Source organism: Rutidosis leptorrhynchoides, chromosome 7, assembly GCF_046630445.1.
Source record: "Rutidosis leptorrhynchoides isolate AG116_Rl617_1_P2 chromosome 7, CSIRO_AGI_Rlap_v1, whole genome shotgun sequence".
In the NCBI taxonomy this organism is placed as follows: domain Eukaryota; kingdom Viridiplantae; phylum Streptophyta; class Magnoliopsida; order Asterales; family Asteraceae; genus Rutidosis; species Rutidosis leptorrhynchoides.
Genome location: NC_092339.1, coordinates 10,512,784 through 10,534,558, shown reverse-complemented (window position 1 = coordinate 10,534,558; position 21,775 = coordinate 10,512,784). Strand labels below are relative to the sequence as shown.

Genomic DNA, 21,775 nt, shown 5'->3' with positions numbered 1-21,775 from the left:
TTCTTCGTTCTTTCCTTATGGATTAACGAATTTTCGTATGCTTCATGTCTTAATTCTTCTAATTCGTTTAGTTGACTTAATCATAGACGTCCAGCTTCATGTAAATCAAGATTACATGTCTTCAAAGCCCAAAATGCTTTGTGTTCAATTTCTACTGGAAGATGACATGCTTTTCCATAAACAAGTCTAAAAGGTGTGGTTCCAATTGGAGTTTTGTAGGCTGTTCTAAAAGCCCAGAGTGCATCCTCCAATTTAATGGACCATTCCTTCGGATTTGATCCTACGGTTTTCTCTAGAATACGTTTTAAAGCTCGGTTGGTATTTTCAACTTGTCCACTTGTTTATGGATGATATACGGTGGAGATTTTATGAGTTACTCCATATCTTTTAAGAACTTTCTCAAGTTGATTATTACAGAAATGAGTACCCCGATCACTTATTAAAGATTTCGGTGTTCCAAATCTTGCAAAAAGACGTTTTAAAAAGTTGACTACAACTCGTGCATCGTTAGTTGGGAGAGCTTGTGCTTCCGCCCATTTAGATACATAATCAATGGCTACGAGTATATATAGATTATTATGAGATTTTGGAAATGGACCCATAAAGTTAATACCCCAAATGTCAAATACTTCACATACTTGGATGACATTTTGTGGCATTTCATCACGTTGACTTATTTTTCCGGCCCTTTGACATGCATCACAGGATTTGCAAAGAAGGTGTGCGTCTTTGTAAATTGTAGGCCAATAGAATCCAGCATCATAAACTTTTCTTGCTGTTAGTTGAGGCCCATAATGCCCTCCTGTTGGTCCTGTGTGACAATGGTTTAATATTTTACTAGCGTCATCTCCAAATACACATCGGCGTATTATTCCATCGGGACAACTTTTAAACAGATGTGGATCTTCCCAGAAATAGTGTTTTATATCACTGAAAAATTTCTTTCGTCTTTGGTACGATAATCCTTTTTCAAGGAATCCACAAACTAAGTAGTTTGCATAGTCTGCAAACCATGGTATTTCTTTATAATCTATCTTCAATAGATATTCATCAGGAAAGTTGTCTTGTATGGCCGATTCATTTAGAACTTCTAATTCGGGATTTTCAAGACGAGAAAGATGATCAGCGGCGAGATTTTCTGCTCCTCTTTTATCTCGGATTTCAATATCAAACTCTTGTAAGAGTAAGATCCAATGGATTAATCTTGGTTTAGCATCTTGTTTTGAAAATAGGTATCTAAGAGCAGAATGGTCGGTATAGACCACCGTTTTTGCTAGAACGAGATATGATCGAAATTTGTCAAAAGCAAAGACAATAGCAAGGAGTTCTTTTTCAGTAGTTGTATAGTTTGTTTGTGCTCCTTGTAACGTCTTACTAGCATAATATATAGGTTGAAATCGTTTTTCAATCCTTTGTCCTAAAACGGCTCCCATTGCAAAATCACTTGCATCGCACATTAGTTCAAATGGTAGATTCCAATTTGGTGTTATCATGATCGGCGCATTAGTTAGTTTCTCTTTAAGAATATTAAAAGATTTGATACATTCATCTGAAAAGATGAATGGAGCATCTTTTTCTAGGAGTTTATTCATAGGAGTGGCAATTTTAGAAAAATCTTTTATGAAACGTCGGTAAAAACCGGCATGCCCTAGAAAACTCCTAACTCCTCTAACATTGGTGGGATGTGGAAGTTTAGCAATTACATCTACTTTAGCTCTATCCACTTCAATTCCTTCTTTTGAAATTTTATGACCAAGAACGATGCCTTCTTTAACCATGAAATGGCATTTCTCCCAATTAAGAACTAGATTTGATTGTTCGCATCTAATTAGCATTCGTTCCAGATTAACTAGACATGATTCAAATGTATCACCGAAGACTGAAAAGTCATCCATGAAAACTTCCATGCATTCTTCTATCATGTCGTGAAAAATCGCCATCATGCACCTTTGAAAGGTTGCAGGGGCGTTACAAAGTCCAAATGGCATGCGTTTGTAAGCAAAAGTACCATAAGGGCACGTGAATGTGGTTTTTTCTTGATCTTCGGGTGCTATTGGAATTTGAATATATCCGGAAAATCCATCTATTAAACAATAGTAACTATTTCCGGCTAATCTTTCCAACATTTGATCTATGAAAGGTAAGGGAAAGTGATCTTTTCTGGTGGCGTCATTTAATTTTCTATAATCAATACATACACGCCATCCTGTTACAGTCCTAGTAGGAATAAGCTCATTTTTCTCATTTGTAATGACAGTCATGCCACCCTTCTTAGGCACGCATTGAACTGGGCTTACCCATGGACTATCAGAAATTGGATAAATTAAACCTGCATCTAGCAGTTTAATAATCTCTTTCTTAACTACATCTTGCATATTAGGATTTAGTCTTCGTTGGCGTTGCACATACGTTTTATGACCTTCTTCCATAAGGATTTTATGTGTGCAATACGAAGGACTTATTCCTTTAATATCATGAATCTTCCATGCAATGGCTGGTTTATGAGCTTTCAACATAGAAATGAGTTGTGATTTCTCATTTTCAGTAAGAGAAGACGATATTATTACAGGTAATTCAGTTTCACCATGTAAATAAGCGTATTCCAAATGGTTTGGAAGTGGCTTTAACTCTAATTTCGGAGGTTCTTCTATCGATGATTTGTATCGATATCTGTCTTCTTCTTTTAGCATTTGAATTTCTTCTGTTGTTGGTTCATATCCATTAGCTATAAGTGTAGCTAACATTTCAGCTTCATCAATTGGTTCATTACCTTATCCTAAAGAACATTCTCCTGTTCCTTGTAATTCTGGAAATTCTTCTAATAATTCTGCATGTGCATCTATAGTTTGAATATAATAACATGTATCATCTGCAGATTGCGGTTGTTGCATTGCTCTATCAACTGAAAAGGTAACACTCTCGTCCTCTATACTTAGGGTCAGTTTCTTATCGAATACGTCTATCATTGCTTTAGCCGTATTTAAGAATGGTCTTCCTAATATGAGAGGAACTTTAGAATCTTCTTCCATGTCTAAAACAATAAAATCTACTGGAAATACTAAAGTACCAACTTTAACTAACATGTTCTCCATTATACCTCTAGGATATTTTATTGATCTATCGGCTAGTTGTATGCTTATTCTGGTTGGTTTCAATTCTCCAAGGTCTAGTTTAGCGTATAGTGAATACGGCATTAGATTTATACTAGCACCTAAGTCTGCCAATGCTTCTATTGAACTAAGACTACCCAGAAAACATGGAATTGTGAAACTTCCTGGATCAGATAGTTTTTCTGGTATCTTATTCAACAGCACTGCTGAACAATTAGCATTCATGGTAACAGCCGAGAGTTCTTCCATTTTCTTTCTATTTGAGATTAGATCTTTCAAGAATTTAGCATATCTAGGCATTCCTGAAATCACATCAATGAAAGGAAGATTTACATTTATCTGTTTAAACATATCCAAGAATTTGGATTGCTCGGCTTCAAGTTTCTCTTTCTTCATTTTACTCGGGTAAGGAAGTGGTGGTTGGTATGGTTTAACATAAGGTTTATCCTTAGCTGTGTTATCTTCATTAACCTTTTCAACTACCGGTTCTTTTTCCTTATCTTGATCAGGTTGTGGTTCTTGTGGAGTAGGAATAGCTTCATCAGAAATTACAGGTATTTCAGGTGGTTTAAGTATTGTACCACTTCTTGTGGTAATGGCTTTAGCTGTTTCATTCCGGGGGTTAGCATTTGTATCACTAGGTAGACTTCCCGGTTTTCTTTCACCTATTAACCTTGCTAGGTTACTTACTTCTGGTTCTAGATTTTGAATAGAAGCTTGTTGATTTCTAAATGCTTGAGCATTTTGTTCATTGGTTTGTTTCTGAGATGTGAAAAACTGTGTTTGAGTTTCAACTAGCTTCGTCATCATATCTTCTAAATTCGGCTTTTTATCATCGGTTTGTTGTGGTGGTTTGTTTTGAAAATTAGGTCTTTGCTGATTGTAAGTATTATTGGATACTTGTTGATTGCTAGGACCTTGTTGGTTGTTGTATGGAATATTTCTGTTATAACTCTGGTTTTGATTGTAAATAGGTCTTGGCGGTTGATAATTATTCTGATAATTATTTCCAGGCCTTTGGTTTATGTATGAAATATTCTCTCTTTGTTCCATTGTTAATTCAATACTGAGACAATCTTTTGTCAAATGCGGTCCTCCACACTGCTCACAACTAATTCGTATTGAGTGAATATCTTTAGTCATCTTTTCCATTCGTCTTTCCACAGCATCTATCTTTGCGGAAATGGAATCTAAGTCATGGCTAGAATCGGCTCTAGCTGCTTTAGATGATCTAACGATATCTTTTTCTTGGTGCCACTCGTGTGAGTGGGAAGCAGTGTTATCAATAATTTTGTAAGCATCAGTTTCGGTTTTTTTCATAATAGAACCACCAGCTGCTATATCTATGTCTTTTCTTGTAGTGATGTCGCATCCTTGGTAGAATATTTGTACTATTTGACAGGTGTCTAAACCATGTTGCGGACATCCTCTTAACAACTTTCCATATCTTGTCCACGCCTCATATAGAGTTTCATTCGGTTTCTGTGTGAACGTAATAATTTCTGCTTGAAGTCTTACGGCTTTAGATGCTGGAAAGAATTGTTTAAGAAATTTGTCAACTAAAACATCCCATGTATCGATCGCCCCTTCAGGTAACGATTCCAACCAATCTTTGGCTTCTCCCTTTAAAGTCCAGGGAAATAATATGAGATATATCTGTTCATCCTCCACTTCTCGGATTTTAAATAGTGTGCAGATCCTATTAAAGGTACGTAGATGTTCATTTGGATCTTCCTTCGGCGCACCACTAAATTGGCATTGATTAGTCACCATGTGTAGAATTTGTCCTTTGATTTCATAATCTGGCGCATTAATGTCTGGATGAGTAATTGCGTGACCTTGGCCAGTGCGTTTAGCTCTCATTCGGTCTTCCATACTTAAAGGTTCCAGATTCTCCATAATTGAATTTGTTGAATCGGAATCACTAGAGGATTCTGATTTAATGGTTCGTTCCTCAACAATCTCTGTTTGAATGATTGGTGGTTCCGGAGGAAAGTTTAGTGGTTCAGGATCTACGAACCGTTCCTGAATATTCTCCGGATTCTCAATTGTGCGGTCGGGTTCAAAAAATGGATTATCGGAAATTTGAACTGAAGTACTTGGTTGACTGGATGACGATTCTAAAGAAAAATCAATGGCAGTAATATTTGCTAAATGTCTTGATCTAGTTATAGGTGGTGAACGTACAAAAGGTGGTGAACGTCTTGCTCGGTGCATTCACTGAATATCCTATTAGTTTTTAAAAGGAAAGAAAAATTATAATAAGTTATCCAATCAATAGACTTTTCTGATTTTGCCCACGTTTCGAATAGCCAAAAGATGCAGCAGAGGGGCAGGATTCGTTTGGTCTCAATATAATTGAGGACTGTTTGGCTCCAATAACCCGGTCCACGTACAAATCCAACTATTACTACGAACCAGAAAATTTTGATGTCTATCAATTTAACCACTTAAAATAAATTTTCGTAATTTTAAGAAATTTAGATAAGAAGTAGAATAAAAATCTATGTCCTAAAACTAGAATAGCGAGAAATAAGAAAGAAAAAGAGTTCGTCGAAAAAGGTCGAAAAAGAAAAATGGTTGAAAAATAAAAGGTGACGGAAAAATAAAAGAAACTTATAAAACTTAAAACACTTGACTAACCTAACCTTATTACTACAACTAACTTAAAATTATAATCGCAAATTGAGATAACTAATTGGAATGATAATTGGTACATAGTAAAAAATGTCTAGAAATATTAAAGCTTACAGGAAAAACTATATCCCAAATGGAAATAACTTAAAAAGAAACTAAAACTTAAAAAGGCGTCGCAAAATTCTAAAGCACCTAAATCTTAGTCTAAAGAAAAAGCACTTAAGGAATTCTACGGCAAAGCCTAAAAATCTAGAAGTAAAAATAACTATGGCAAAAACTATGTTTAAAACTAAATATGAGCTAAAAATACAAATATTATGCTAAAACAATTAAAAAGGGATAAAATATAAAAATATACAAAAAGTTGTAAAAAGTACAATTTTTATAAAAATATTATTTTTATATTATTTATTTATTAAAACTACTAATTTTATAAATTAATTAAACTAATTAAACAAAATATTAATAAAAACTAAAATAATTATTTAATTAAAACCTAATTAGGGTTTTATATTAATAATTATAATAATTATTCGTAATTAATGCCTGATTAGGGTTCTGTCGCGTGTCAGAATACCTCCGCGAGTCACGGTATTTCAAACAGCAAACCCCGCGAGTCGCGGGGTTCCAAATTTCAACCCTGGAACAGTTTTAAATCGACGCGTTTTTTTTTTTTTATGTTTTCTAATTTTCTGTTTTTATATAAATAAAAGATATTTAAATAAAAATTATATTTTTATAAACTAAAATAAAAATAAAGAAACTTATAAAACTTTTAACAAACTCTTAAAAATATATAAATTTTTGTTTTTCTTTTTATATTTTCGAATATTTAAAACGTACTTTTATAAAAACGAATTTTAATAAAAGTAAAATAAAATTTTTTTTTTATATATATTAGCGTTGCGCTTCCGGCGTTTAAGAAGTTCTCTGGCAGCGGTGCCAAAAAATACTTGATAGTTTGAGCAGAGTGTATATAATACTATTAATTTTTAGAAGGAAATACTATTAAATACGATACAATTTTACACAAGATATTTATTTATTTAGAGAATGGATATACTTAAACCTTGCTACAACACTTATAGGCAGTGTACCTAATCGTACAGTAGTGTAGTTTTTAGTAAGTCCGGTTCGTTCCACAGGGAGCTCTTTAAACAAAGCTTAACGCTATATTAGTTTACTTTTATAAAAATACAAATATATATATATAAGTAATATTATTATTATAAAGGGGGGTTTTTACCGTTTAATGACCGGTTTGTCGATTTTAAAACTTTAGTCGCAGTTAAAACCAAATGTAAAATAATATAAATACAAGACTTAAATTTAAGCGTAAAGTAAATAACGATAATGAAATTGCGAATAATAAAAGTGCGATAAAATAAACTTGCGATAATTAAAAAGTACGATAATTAAAAGTGCAATTAAATAAAATAACAATAAAAATGCGATAATTAGAAGTGCAATTAAATATAAAATAAAGGAAAGTAAATATGAAATAAAAGAATTATGCTTATTTAAACTTCCGTAATCATGATGTTTGACGTGTTGATTTTAGTTTTATGCCTATGGGTTAATTGTCCTTTGTCCTGGATTATTTAATATGTCCGTCTGGTTTTTGTCCATAACAGTCCATCAGTCATAAATATAAAGTGCGAGTGTCCTCGTCAAATTATCCTTATACCCGAAGTTAAATATTCCAACTAATTGGGGACTTAAACTGTAACAAGATTTTAATTCTTTGTTTAATAATTACACCAGGATGTCGACTGAGTGTAACCCAAGGTTTTAATATTTTGTTATCAATTATACCAAGTGTCCTTGTACATAATTTCACCCCTATTTCAACAAGTCTATTAACTATTAATCCAGTTCCGTGTCCGGTAAAATGAATAATTGTTGGTATTTATAGATATCCCGCCCACCGTACCCAGTCAAGCGTATGTGGTTATATATAAATACGTCGAATTATAAGTTTGTATATTAAATTAACAAGGTATTGTTTAGTTAATATAAAACCCATTAATAACCCATAGTCTAATTTCCACAAGTGTCGTTCTTTTATCTAAACCCAAATTATGGTACAAAGCCCAATTACCCAATTTTAGTAATTAGCCCAACATCATGATTACTTCGGATTAAATAAGCATAATAATAACTTAGCTACGAGACATTAATATAAAAAGGTTGAACATAACTTACAATGATTAAAAATAGCGTAGCGTTACACGGACAGAATTTCGACTTACACCCTTACAACATTCGCTAACATACCCTTATTATTAGGATTAAAATTAAAATTAAAATATAAATTATATATATATATATATTTTACGTATATAGATAGAGAGAATGATATATGATGATGATAAAATGCTCAGAATTCGGTTGCTTTTATAGGGACTTTCAAAACTTGGGGCTCCGCGACTCGCGGCATTTTTGGCCTTCAAACTCCGCGAGTCGCGGAGATTGAAATTACAGCTCAGTCCCTTTTGGAGTCTTTCTTGCCGACGGTTTTAAATATAAATATAATATATTAAATAATTATAAGAATTATTTAAATATTATATTATATTTATGTGCATAGTTGACTTGTAATTTTTAGTCCGTTACGTCGAGCGTTGAGAGTTGACTCTGGTCCCGGTTCCGGATTTTCGAACGTCCTTGCGTACAATTTAATATCTTGTACTTTGCGTTTTGAATCTTGTACTCTTGTAATTTCGAGATGTTTCTTATCAATAATTGGAACCTCTTTGATTGTCTTTTGTACTTTTGAGCTTTTTGGTCGTTTGCGTCTTCAATTCGTCGAATCTATCTTTTGTCTTCACCTTTTATTATTTAAACGAATATCACTTGTAAATAGAACAATTGCAACTAAAAGCTTGTCTTTCTTGAGGAATAATGCTATGAAATATATGTTCGTTTTTAGCATTATCACTGATGCAAACTTAAAAAAGAAGAAACCCTTAGAGTTCAACATTATTTTTTCCAAACCGAACTTCTTCCATACATTAGTAACATAGGCTTTAACAACCGGATATACCACTCGTTTGCCTAGAAAATACCCAAAAAGAGTATTCTTATACCGTTCATTCACTTCCAAAATAGAATCCAACGGCAACTCAACATCTATACCATCATCTAAACTAGCAGAAGGCTCAACGAACCTAAAATTCACTGTCTTTTTCCGAGAACTTAATCCCACAGCTGCATGAAGATATGAACCAGAAGGCATAGTAATACCCTCCTTTGAACCATTCAGACCTATTAGTTTATCATTATCAAGAGAATCTAGATCAAGATCTTTGTTCCTTAGTGAATCAATGTCACCAAGTTTCTTTCCACTCTCCTTAACAGTAGGATCTTCATCCTTAACATTGGAATCGATCTCTTCATCAGAAGAATCTGAAGCCGTCGCAACACTTTTTTTATTATCACCCATTTTAACAGCATGAACCTTTGTTGCATCTTCATTAGTATCAGATGGTGACGAACGAACACTTGCCGCAGCTCTAGTCATCGATTCCATTTGATTTTCATCCTTCGTCTGTGACAGATCAGCGACATCCGACGTACCCTCATCATTATTCTTCTCAGATTCACGCTTGGAAGATGCATCGTCTTTCACATCGATCATCTCTTCGCCTCCAATTGTTCGACTGCGCAGCACCTTTGCAACCGATTGCGAACCCTTCTTCTTATTGTAATTACCACCCTAGCTCTTACCCATAACCAAGAGTGAGCCACAACAACAGATTAAATGATTATAGAACAAAGAAATCGATCAGAAAAACTTTGGGAAATTTAGATCGGGTGTATCATTTCCATCTTCAATAAAATGGTTTAGGATATTTGCAATTTCAACCCGTATGACTTATTCAGAATAGTTGCCCATTTGATAATTATAAAACGTTGCCTTGTAATCACGTGAGCAGCATGTGTCCAGAAACTTTAACGAACGTTTAAGCAAATGTAACATATAGACCAAATTGAGACTTAAAATGGCATTTAAGGACTATTATAAATGATTTTGAGGGAGAGGGACTAAAAAAAAGAAAATTGCCAAACACGAGGACGAATTTGGGAATTTTGTCTTTATATAAACCTCGAAGACTTCTACATCATAGTGCCACATGCAGAAATGGTGAAATTACTTTTAATAGTAACTGAATGAATAATAATTACTCATTTACTCCGTAATACAGTAATTTCTTTTATACTCCGTGTTAAATGTAATATTACTGTATAACTTACACTGTTACACGCAGTATTGAGAGATACAATCATAATTCATACATCTTCTTCACAAGACTATGACATCTTTCTCCATTTTCATCTCAGAATTGATTGAATTAAGTTATCATTTCCTGATACTTTTTATCTCCTTTCTGCTTAACTGCTCTAAGATAAGAAACCCTACCATTTTCACCATTTTTTTTATCTCCCTAAATCATGTCGGACTCATCTAACCAAATGTGTGCCCTAAACCAGCTTCCAACAGACCTAATCGAATCAATTCTCCTTCTTCTGCCATCTAAATCTTTAGGCCATTTCAAATCGGTTTCAAAACGATGGAACTCACTGATTTCAAGTCCCAATTTTATCAAAACCCATATTATTAACTACACCAAAAACAACCCAAATCTTAACCCTACTCACTTGATTTTAGTTTCTGAAGATTGTGAGTCTCTCTACTCGCTCGAAATAAAACAACTCAATACCCTAACCACAGTAACTGCTATAAGCCTGAATTTCCAGGTACCAATGATTCAGATTCTAGGTTCTTGCAACGGACTTCTTTTATGCTATGATTTTGATTATAACCCCTGTTTAGTTAATCCAATCGCACGAAAGACCTTGAAAGTTCCAGAATTGTGTAGAAAAGGTAACGATAATTTATATGGATTTAGTTATGATTATTCCACGGATGATTATAAAGTAATCTCCATTTCTCGTATACACGTTTCAGATTCTGATCCTCACAGCTCTTTTGTATGCGTCTATAGTTTACGTAACAATTCATGGAAAATGTCGTTGCCTAACTACCCTTACTATATTTATACTCCTGAACATTCAGTGGTACCACTTTTAAACAATAATCTTCACTGGTTGGTAACAACTAGACAGTCAAAAGATACTATTGCTGCATTTAGTTTAGCGGATGAAAAATTTCATGACATTGGGTTACCTGATGAGATTAATTATGTTTCCAAGCTCTGTGCTCTTGATGGGAAACTAGTTGTTGTTCAGATTGCTGATTCTTATGATCGTGAATTCATTAGTGAATTATGGGTGATGGAGGTGTAAGGATATTAGGACCCAAAACAATGCAAGTGATTCAACAAGATCACTCGCCGATAGTAATTCTACAAGATTACTAACCCACTTAATGAACGAAAGATTATAAATGCAAGAAATGTAAATCGACACAAGAGATAATGTGGTTATATGCAATCGTTGTGATTGCTTTAGTCCACGGACCAACTAGAGAATGTATTACTGAATATTTGTGGTGTGTTTACAATGAGTTACAAGAGGGTCTATTTATAGAATGATTTAAAGAGTAAGCTAAAAACAATTCCTTGAAGCTTCATGTGAGTTTCCTGACAGCTTCATGGAGGCTACATGTGAGTTTCCTGACAGCTTCGTGGAAGCTACATGTGAATTTCCTCATAACTTCGTAGAAGCTACATGTGAGTTTCCTAACAACTTTGTGGAAGCTTCGTGTGAGTTTCCTGGAATCTTCCCTCTAATTGTTTAAAGTTCTCCATATCTCCAATAATCTCCCACTTGGAGACTTTGAACAAACCCAACCTTCGTCAACCCAAAATATCAACGATCTAACCAAGAACGTTAAACCACCATTATACCGCCAAACTCCATTTGGGACACGCACACTCAACACATACTTCGGATGAGCAGACTTTCGATACAAGGTCTTCAACACTACTTGTTAGAATTGAAACATTAACTCTCTAATTCTCTAGTTGGGGTCTTCTCTCATCAATTTATTAGAAGACCAATTGAGTTAATGCAAAACCTCAATTTCTCTGTCGTAACAACCTTAGTAAACATATCAGCAGGATTCTTCGTACCAAGGATTTTCTCCAATAATAAAGTACCATCATTTATATGTTGTCGAATAAAATGATACCTTATCTTGATGTGTTTCGTACGACTATGAAACACCAGATTCTTCCCAAGATGAACCGCACTTTGATTATCACAATTCAAGACTCAATAGTCTTGTCTTTTACCCAACTCACCTAAGAAGTTTTTCAACCAAACAAGCTCTTTAGAAGCTTCTGCAATAGCCATATATTCGGCTTCGGTGGTTGATAAAGCAACACTCTTTTGTAGTCGAGACATCCAACTAACCGCCGTCTTCCCTATTGTGAAAACATAACCCGTAGTGCTTTTCCCCGAATCGTCACATCCACCCAAATTAGCATCCGCATAACCTCTAAGTATGACATTGCTTTTAGAGAAGCACAATCCCATATTAGAAGTACCTTTCAAATAACGAAGTAACCATTTAACCGCTTCCCAATGCTCTTTCCTCGGATTAGACATATAACGACTTACAACTCCCACTGCGTGAGCAATATCGGGTCTTGTACAAACCATGGCATACATAACACTACCCACGGCCGATGCATATGGAACCTTTTCCATCTCTATTTTGTCTTCTTCCGTTTTAGGTGATTGACTTTTTGATAGCTTTATCGTGCTACCCAAAGGCATAGAACGAGCCTTTGAATTTTCCATGTTAAACCTCTCTACAACTTTCTCAATATATTTGGATTGAGACAAGTATAGAGTACCCTTCACACGATCATGCACAATACTCATGCCAAGTATTTGCCTAGCACCACCAAGATCTTTCATCTCGAACTCATAGGAAAGTAATCCTTTCAACTTGTTGATTTCGGACATGTTGGAACCTGCAAGTAACATGTCATCAACATACAACAATAAGATTATGTAAGAAGACTTGAATTTCTTCAAGTAGCAACAGTGATCCGCTTCACATCTTAAGAAACCAATCTTCTTCATAAACTCGTCAAACTTCAAGTACCATTGCCGAGGTGCTTGCTTCAATCCATACAAACTTTTCTTTAGCTTACAAACCCACTTCTCTTTACCCTTTACCTCAAAGCCCTCGGGTTGCCTCATATAGATCTCTTCATCAAGGTTACCATGTAAGAATGCGGTCTTCACATCTAGTTGCTCTAGATGTAAGTCCTCAGATGCAACCATAGAAAGTACCAAATGAATAGTAGTCATCTTCACCACCGGTGAAAATATCTCTTGGTAGTCAACTCCTTTCTTTTGTTGAAAGCCTTTAACCACCAAACGAGCCTTGTACCTTTTCTTGCCATCCAACTCATTCTTGATTCGATACACCCATTTACTTTGCAACGCCCTTTTATCATGAGGTAACTTCACTAGTGACCAAGTTTTATTCTTCTCAAGTGACCCCATCTCTTCTTTCATGGCAAGCTCCCATTGTATGGATTCTTTTGTCTTTCTTACCTCAAAGTAACTTTCGAGTTCACCATTCTCGGTATAGAGCAAGTAGTTTGCTGATGTAGAATACCTAGGATTAGGTTTGGGCACTCTAATCGAGTTTCTTAGTGTAGGAGTGTGATGACCCGGAAATTTCTGACCAAATTTAAACTTAATCTTTTTATGATTTAATGTTTCCGACATGATAAGCAATGAATTTTGACAAGTTTTAAAACTTTTGAAAATGATTTTTTTTATATATAACGGTTGACCATCCTGTTTGTACAACGATTCACGAACGTTATAACATGTATTATATACATATTTTAATAAATATAAGAGTTTTCGATATATACGGAATCATGCGAATAATATTTATATACGAAATGATTAAAAATTTACTATTAAACGATGCTATTTCAAATTAAAATTTTTACGTATTAAGTCATTTTATTTTTATGATATAATTTTTGTATTTTTTTTTAAGAAACGAAGTTAAATTAATAATGTACAATTTGTAAAGCACAACGTACAACGTGTAGCTTAAATAGTTGAATTTAAATTAATTCATTTACTATTCACATGAAAACGACATGATAGAAATTATTAATTATAAGTTACATAGAATACCCCTGAAGTATTTAATAAATACGACTTTTTAAAATTTAATATTCGATTTACGTATTATATTAATATATATAATACGTCGACAAACAACGAGACAAAGGTTTATGAGCTGGATCCTCCAGCCATGCGATCGCATGGCCAAGGAGGCTAAACCCCATGCGATCGCATGGGGTACTTTTTCAGGTATGATTGCTATAAATTGCAGTTTTTGGCTCGAGATAATCACACACATACACAAATATAGATATACTCCGTAATATTATTTATTATTATTATTATTATTATTATTATTATTATTAATAAGATTATTATTAATCTTATTATTTTTATTATTAGTGTTATTATTTTTGCGATACAAAAATAATAATGTACATAAAATATTACGACGGAGTGCTGTCCAAGTAATTTTCAAAACGTGTTTCCAAGCGAGCTAGAGCTAAGGAAAATATGGGTTATTGCCAAGGAAATTATGGGTAATGTTCGAGGGTATTTTTGTGAATCAAACCTCGTGTTTATCATCTCCGATGCGTCTACGTGCTTTTCTACAATATTGTATATCAATATTAAACAGTGAGTTTCATAAGATCCCTTTTACTCTCTACATTTTTGGGCTGAGAATACATGCAAATGCTTTATTAACCGATATACAATATTTATATGTGTGAGTTTCATAAGATCCCTTTTACTCTCTACATTTTTGGGCTGAGAATACATGCAAATGCTTTATTAATCGATATACAATATTTATATGCGTGAGTTTCATTTGCTCCCTTTTTAATTGCTTTTGCAATCTATATTTTTGGGCTGAGAATACATGCACTTTATTTTAAACGCAATGGATACAAGTACATACTAAATTCTACACTGAGTTTGAACCGAAAATCCCTTAGCTTTGGTAACTAGTAACTGCCAGTTATAAGAACTGGTGGGCGCGAGTAGTAGTATATGGATCCATAGGGCTTGACATCCCCGTCTGAGCTAGAGCACTAGCCTTTTAACGGACGTATGCTATTTGAGAAGCGTACACGTTGGTTTGCGTGTATTTTTAAGATGATTATACAAAGGGTACAAATTATATATACGTTAAGTTTATTTACCAGGGTGCTCAATTTCGTAGAATATTTTGATAAACGTTTCTGGATGAAACAACTAAAATCTTGTGATCCATCTTTATATACAGATTATGCGAAACATACAAACTATGAACTCACCAACCTTTGTGTTGACACTTGTTAGCATGTTTATTCTCAGGTTCCCTAGAAGTCTTCCGCTGTTTGCTTAGATGTTAAACAAGCTATGTGCATGGAGTCTTACATGACATATTTTTCAAGGAGACGTTGCATTTACCAAATCATCACCATGTATCTTATTTTGACTGCATTGTCAACAGAAATGATGTTGTAAACTATTATATACGGTGATTGTCTATATGTAGAAATCATCAGATGTCGAAAACCTTTGATTTAAATATTCATTTATGGTGTGCCTTTTCAAAAGAATGCAATGTTTACAAAACGTATCATATAGAGGTCAAATACCTCGCAATGAAATCAATGAATGACGTGTTCGTCCATATGGATTTGGAGCGATCGTCACAAGGAGCAACCGAAATGGTTGGACCGGTTTCATTTGTGTCCTCCTCATCACTAGAACTCGCACTATGTTTGGAATCATCACTGCTTTCCGAACCATCCCTATCATTAGCATTTTCTGACGCCTCACCATTTGTTGGTAATTCATTGTTTCCCGTACTCCCACTAAAACCTGTAAGATCATCAATAGAAACATCGTCAAAAGTAACATGACCCGGTTTAGGACTCCCCATTTCCGGTTTGCCATAGACCGAATCTTCATCAAAAGTAACATCGCGAGAACGAATTACTTTTCTAGCCTCGTTATCCCTACAACGATAGCCCATTTCATCCGACCCGTTGCCTACGAAAATACACTTCTTTGACTTAGCTTCAAGCTTGTCTCTATCCGCATCTTTGGTCTTCACATAAGCATTACACCCAAAGATCCTAAGGTGATTATAACTCACCTTCTTACCTTGCCATTCTTTCTCGGGAATTCAGAAACCCAACGGTGTTGAGGGTCCCCTATTTATCAAATAAGCCGCCGTGTTAACCGCATCCGCCCAAAACATTTTAGGCAAACCGGCATGTAGTCTCATACTCTTAGCCCTTTCATTTAACGTACGATTCATACGTTCGGCGACCCCATTGTGTTGCGGTGTCTCTGGTACCATTTTTAACATTCTAATACCGAGCTTTGCACAATGGTCTTTAAACTCAAGACTACCATATTCCCCTCCATTATCCGACTTCAAGCACTTGACTTTCAAATTAGTCTCATTTTCTACCATAGCTTTCCACTTCACAAATGTATTAAATACATCAGATTTAGCTTTAAGAAAATAAACCCATACCTTTCGAGTGGAGTCGTCAATGAAGGTGACATAATAGCGAGAACCTCCATGTGATTCTACATTAGTTGGACCAAACACATCCGTATGAACAAGCTCCAATTTCTCCAACTTAGGAGCATTTCCCGATTTCCCAAAAGTCACCTTCTTTTGCTTCCCATATACACATGGTTCGCAAAATCCAAGTTCTACCTTTTTCAAATCTGGAATTCTCCCACTCGAAACAAGCATCTTCATACCCTTCTCACTCATATGCCCGAGTCTTCGGTGCCATAGAGTTGATTCGGACTCAACATTAACCGTAGCAACCACCGTGTCTTCATCAAACACTTCAACCATATAAAGAGTTCCCCTTTTATGTCCACGAGCCACGACACAACTACCCTTAACCACCTTCCATTGGCGGTTTTCAAAAGTAACCGCGTTACCTTCATCATCTAATTGAACAACCGAAATAAGTTTCCTTTTTAATTTAGGAATGTACCTTACGTTTTTCAAGGTCCAATTAGAGCCAAGAGTAGTCTTCAATACAACATCTCCAATGCCCTCTATATTGAGTTGTTTGTCGTCCGCTAATCTCACCTTGCCTTGATATGAATGAAAATTCTTCATCATGCTTTTGACATGAGTAGCATGAAACGAAGCTCCCGAATCCAAAATCCAAGACTCCATAGAATTTTCAACACTACATAAAAGTGTATCATCACTTTCTTCCTCGGTCAAGTTCACACCTTTCGCCGGACCATTTTTACAATTCCTTTGAAAGTGCCCTGTTTGATTGCAACCCCAACAAACAGCTTCACTTCTATCTTTCGATGGATACCTCTTCTTAGACTTCTTTCTACCCTTCTTCTCACCGCGATCAAATTTCCTACCACAGTTGTCGGTACTTAACAAAGAACAGGATGTCGATTCTCCCGAGTTTCTCCTACGAGTATCTTCACCAAGAATCAAATCCCTTATTTCTTCAAACCCTAGCTTAGTAGTTCCCGTAGAGCTACTAACCGCGATAACCGTACCCGACCAACTTTCCGGTAATTATGAAAGCAAGATTAGTGCTTTTAGTTCATCATCAAACTTAATCTCTACCGATTCAAGCCTTGAAACGATATTATTAAATTCATTGATATGATCCGTTGCACTCGTACCTTCCTTCATCTTTGTATTGAACAATTGACGCATGAGAAATACCTTATTAGAAGCGGTAGGTTTCTCATACATGTTAGAGAGTGCTTTCAAGCAAGCAAACGACGTCTTCTCATTCACAACGTTGTATGCAACGTTCTTAGCAAGTGAAAGACGAATAGCGCCCAAAGCTTGACGATCCAAAAGCGTCCAATCGGCATCGCTCATGCTTTCAGGTTTGGTCTCTAACAGAGGTTGATGTAGCTTCTTTTGATACAAGTAATCTTCAATTTGCATCTTCCAAAAGCCGAAGTCTCTCCCATCGAATCGGTCGATTCTAAACTTCCCGTCTTCCGCCATCGTTCCCTTAACGAAACCTTGTGCTCTGATACCAGTTGTAAGGATATTAGGACCCAAAATAACGCAAGTGATTCAACAAGATCACTCGCCGATAGTAATTCTACAAGATTACTAACCCACTTAATGAACGAAAGATTATAAATGCAAGAAATGTAAATCGACACAAGAGATAACGTGGTTATATGCAATCGTTGTGATTGCTTTAGTCCACGGACCAACTAAAGAATGTATGAATATTTGTGGTGTGTTTACAATGAGTTACAAGAGGGTCTATTTATAGAATGATTTAAGGAGTAAGCTAAAAACAATTCCTTGAAGCTTCATGTGAGTTTCCTGACAGCTTCATGGAGGCTACATGTGAGTTTCCTGACAGCTTAGTGGAAGCTACATGTGAATTTCCTCACAACTTCGTAGAAGCTACATGTGAGTTTCCTAACAACTTCGTGGAAGCTTCGTGTGAGTTTTCTGGAATCTTCCCTCTAATTGTTTAAAGTTCTCCATATCTCCAATAGGAGGAATATGGGGTTCCTGAGTCTTGGACGAAACGTTGTATCCTTGAAGACAATATGGATCTAGAATTTGACTTCTTTGCTCAAGTAAGCAATCGGGATATTTTGTTGACCAAAAGTGATGTGTCTAAAATTTCTATTTCTAAATACGACATGGATGAAAAAAGATTTACAAGTGTAACAGTTGAAGGGTGCCAAGAAGAATTCGTACGTTGTGGTACGCATGTTGAAACTCTTGAATCACTTGAACGTTTCCGTTAGAGCCACAATTATTTTTTTTTCAGTAAATGACAATATGGTTTATCCTTCACTACTTATTTAGACCTACTAGTGGTTGATTCGTGTTGACATGTGATGCCATTGTTGAAAATCTGGTAATAGATATGGATATAATGGATGTATTAACACCTTAAATAAATTTCGAAAGATGTTTTGATAAATTTTTAACAATAGAGTCGATACCATTGATAGCTAAAATTCAATAATAGTACTATAAACTTGGTTTGTACATACATATGTCAGCCAGTTACAAACTATTAAGTAGCTAAGGTCATACTTTCGAAGGTGATAATGTACTTCTCTGCGACATGGTGCAAAGCCTTTTCACTCACAATTTCTGAGTAACCTAGAAATATATGAGAAAGTAATCATTTTTTTTCTTCTTTATTTTACATTCTCTTGTTAGTTACTCAATACTGTTAATCTTTAAAAAAAGTTGAGCTTTTTGGCTTTAAAGGTGAGCTGTGGCCACATTTTCTGAACATTGCAAGGGTATGCCTCATAACAACCACATAATATATATTTCAGATGTGTTTATATTTTCCTTTTTCTGTTATGTGACAAAAAATTTACCAAAGATTTGCATACTTTGAGTTATTTGGTATTGTACACAACACGAAAGAGATGCTGTATTCAGTGAGCTGCAGCCACATTTTCTCACCTTAGCTTACAAGGACCCTCTCCAAACCTAACGGGCTCCACCCGTTTCCATGAACCGAATTGTGTATTTTGCCCACGTGCATGAAAGGTTCTACCTTTGTTGTAGGACATCATATCGTTATTTCTCCCAAATTTTGTATTAGGATAGTCAGAAAAAGCGTTGTACTTGCTAAATGAACTTTTTGATGAGTCATCAAAGCCGTTTGTATAACAACCACTTCTTAAATTATTCATTGATAATGACAGATTACGTGCCATATCTTCAACGACTCTCTCTAGGCCCCACACTCTGTTCTCTAAAGTTACCATACCATTACAAGATCCACCCCTAATGTCCTACACAAGTAAAAGCTAATTATAGATTTTGTCTATAACATTATAGTCTATAATAAGTGAATGGGTCAAAATTGACAATACTAACTGCAATTTCTATTTGGGTCGGTGTTCATACCTGTAGCATGTTCTTCAGATGAGCTTGTTGTTTTTCCACAAAAATCAGCAGCAGGTCCTTTATGTTTCAACCAATCCACGAGTTTTTAATAAACAAAACTACTCCAGAATTTATGGTATCCATGTTCTCATCTAAGATTAAACAATTTTTACAAATAGAAGCCCATAAAGATGATTTTAACTTCATAAATTCATGATCTTTTTACATGAAATTTGTTCCCAGTTGGGAATGTTTTGACGGTTATTCTTTCTGATTCAAACCTTATTGGTGAAGGAGAACATAAGATCGTGTCATGTATCAATCAGTCTTCAAACAATCCTCCTTACACCCCAAAATATGTAGACACAGTGAAAGCTTTAATAAGTTTTATGCTGTTATAGAGAGAGGAAGCCACAAATTATTACAGCGAAAGGTGACACTTGAGGTAAGCGAAATTTGTGACATTTTTGTTCATATAACCATCTGTTCACTAAATCACTTTTTATAACCTGTCAAAACGTTCTAAAAAGTTTAAAGCTTTAGGGGTCTTTGACCATCCATAGCCTTTAACCGCAGACCATACTTCAGCCTCGGTGAACAGCTTCTTCACTTGTAATTTTCCTGGATTCAACTTGTTGAAGACGTGGTCTGTTACACTTTGTTTCCTGGATTGCAGCAACAATAGGATTCTCCTCCATTACTATTTTCTTGAACCATCCCACTTTCCCTTCTTGTCTGAAACCACCAATATTTATAATTTTATAGATTGAACTTTCATCATTTATATTATTATGATTGAACCAGGTTAAGAACTCGCAGCGCTGAATTTCATACTTTCGCTTATGACTTTCTACTTGTTTTAAGGAAACGGTCTATTTGTGAACGGTATTTGATAAAGCTGAATACAGTCTTTGATATATCAAGACATCAAGACTGATGAACAAACATAATAGTCAGTACGGATCATTACAAGTTCCTTATTAATACAAGGTGTTTTTCATTTCATTACAAGGCTTACGCCATTTTAGTCGTAACTTCATGAAGAATAACTGTTGTGTCTTTATACAATGATTCTGTCTTTGGGAGATCTAGTTGTCTACCGCATCTTCTAGCTGTCAAAATATTCTTCAATCATCCATAAGTCAAAATAGGTAATATTTGACTTTTGAGGTCATAAACTATCCTTCAAGATCAAATGCATACTCTTTAGCTGAAATTGTCGTCCTTTAGTCCCTATATTGGCTATGTACACACCAGTCTTTAAGAATCACTGTGTTCCCGTTTCCACATTATTAATCACTGTAACAAGTGGACATATTCTATTAAACAAAGTGGACACGACTTGACTTTAAAAGTAAAATTCTTAAAATTTAAACAAAACACATATTGGATTACCTTAAAAAAATGTTTACACTTATGTGATCAGTTAAACATAAACGTAATACGTACCTTAAAATTGAAAACTGTTTGCCATAATCCAAAGTTACATACTCCGTATAAATGAAAGGTTTGACTTAAAAAGTCAAAGTGAACATTATTTGTGTAAGACAAATGTAGCAATTAACTATCAAGAGGGGGTGTGACTTGAACGCTTACTATTTGAAGCCCGTGGTGTCGGAACGGGTCCATTGAGCCAATAAGTAACCGTTGTCATCAGCTAGTGAAACCGCAACATTAGAATTTGCAAGTAGTCTAAGAGTGCAAATGCCAAATGCTAGTCTTCTTGTTGGTTTCAATGGGTTGTTATTATTTTCCACCAGGGCCGTCTCATTAATTTACGAGGCCCTGTTCGAAATATAAAATAGGGCCCTAATAAATGTTAAACTTTTCAATACATACATATACATATACAAATAATACAAAAAAGCTATCAATATATATTAGAACAAATCATTTTTGTTTTATGGCTATGAAGTTTTTGTCTACTTGGATATATAGGAAAAAGCAATGTATAATATATATATATATATATATATATATATATATATATATATATATATTTTTTTTTTTAATTTTAGGACTTTTTTAAAATTTAAGTTTCGATAGTAATAAGTGTTGAATTAAAATTCAACTGAAAAACAATATAAATAGAAGAGAAAAT

General features: G+C 34.8%; 1 pseudogene; it reads right to left on the bottom strand.

Moving 5' to 3' along the window:
• Positions 1-1,160: 1,160 nt before the first annotated feature.
• The window catches only part of LOC139858931 (uncharacterized), a 313,467-nt pseudogene continuing 292,852 nt past the window's right edge, over positions 1,161-21,775 (bottom strand).